Raw genomic sequence first — 1,656 nt, 5'->3', positions numbered from 1 at the left:
ATTCCTAGATGGGGAGCCCCAAGAGTCTTTCTTTCCAGGCCAAAGAAATGCCCCCAAGTAGACCACAGGGCAATGCAGGGCAGGGTAGGGCAGGGCATACCCAGGCCACAGCTGGGGTCCAGGGAAGTCTCATGACTGCAGTGTTTTACTGCAGGTTTCCCAGCTGCTCAGGGCGGGAGGCAGCGTGGGGTGGTGGGGGCGAGAAGGAGGGAGGGGGAAAAGGAGGGGGGAAGTAAACAGGAGACCAAAGAGAGAGCCAGTTCCCTGCGTTCAGAGAACACCAGCCGCCTCCGGTCCCCGGTGGGTGGTTGTATGTGTGGAAATGAAACTAGGAGGGGAAGGGAGAGAGGGAAGAGTCAGGACGCACTTCTAGGCTGTTATCCACCCACCTGGCCTTCCCGACCCCTCCAGCTTACCACCCCCTGGGATGAGGGGGTGGGAGGGAGACTGTTCACGAAGCGCCCACCCCCAAGTACGCATAGCTCGTTCAGCTGTCGGTGAATCAGACACTGGCTCAGCAGCTTATCACCTGCGCTCTAGAGGGGAACAGGGGGCGGCCTTGGGACTTGGGAGGGGGGAGGCTGGGTAAGCGGAAGATCCAGTACAGGCCTGGGCTTGGGGATGACGCCTGGGGCTGGAAAGAAGGGGTGTGAACGCCTACACGTATCTCTACTCCGTTCCCAGAACACGGGGGTAGCGGGGAATGGTGGGGGGTGGGGCGTTGAGACGAGGGCATGAGGTTACAACCTAAGGGGGGGACTGGAAGCAGGGAAGGGGTAAGTGGGCGGGAGTGTACTGCGGCGGGAAGCGATGGGGTGCAGGGCTGGCACGGGCCGTGGGGCAGGCTGCTGCCCTCCGCCTGCCCGCGCGGGGTTATGCGAGGTAACCGTGAGCCGGTAGGAGGAGGGAGGCGGCGGAGGCCGCGGGCCGGGGTGTCTGGCGCTCGTTGGACAAAGAGATGATGAAACGTGAGCGCTATATTTACCAAGGGGGTGGAGACCGAGCCCGGGGGGAGGGGGGCGAGTAAAAAGGACAAACTGTTCCACAACAACCACAGGAAACACAGCCCATCTGACTCACCGGGAGGGCCGCGCCGACCCCCTCGCAGGGTTAGCCCAGAGGCAGACGAAGAGCTGAAGAGCGAGGGTGCCCCCCAGACGCACCTAACTTGGGCGCTACGGCTGGGGGATGAGTTGGCTGTCAATAAAGGCACCTTAGCTCCAAGAGTTGTGTGTGTTGTGTGGCTTTTGTGGGGCGAAGGAGAGAGCGGAATGGCAGGAATGTTTCCTAACGCCGTGGCTCGACCATCGCGGGAGAGATTGCCTGCAAACTCGGCGAGCACAATTCCTGCAAAGTCATCTCTTCCCGCACAGCCTGGCCAGCCCGGCCGCCCCGCCCATGGACAGCAGCACCCGCCTCTCCCGCTCTCCCCCCGCCGCCTTCCCAGTCTTGCTCAAGGCGCTCAGAGTTGGGGTGCGGTGCAGTGCCGGCTATGTTTAGAAGCTGATGTCATCCCGACACCCTACTCTGCAGTGTTCCCAGGGGGACCGCAGGGCAGGTTTTCCTCTTCCTCGCGGTCGTGGGGGACGGGGAACGTGTCTCCCTCTCCCCTACCCACCCCCCAGCCCAACACACATACCTCCTCCACACCTATCT

General features: G+C 62.4%; 1 long non-coding RNA gene across 1 annotated transcript; it reads left to right on the top strand.

Annotated features, from left to right (window-relative positions):
• The first annotated feature begins 893 nt into the window (after nt 1–893).
• LOC112484997 lies at nt 894–1,224 on the top strand. Its single transcript, XR_003048325.1, has 2 exons — nt 894–968; nt 1,058–1,224. It is a non-coding gene; the product is annotated as an uncharacterized LOC112484997 (long non-coding RNA).
• The last annotated feature ends 432 nt before the right edge of the window (nt 1,225–1,656 follow it).

The sequence above is a fragment of the Pteropus alecto genome, unplaced genomic scaffold (assembly GCF_000325575.1).
Source record: "Pteropus alecto unplaced genomic scaffold, ASM32557v1 scaffold95, whole genome shotgun sequence".
NCBI classification, from domain to species: domain Eukaryota; kingdom Metazoa; phylum Chordata; class Mammalia; order Chiroptera; family Pteropodidae; genus Pteropus; species Pteropus alecto.
Note: the sequence above shows the minus strand (reverse complement) of the source record. Positions and strands in the feature narration are given on the sequence as shown.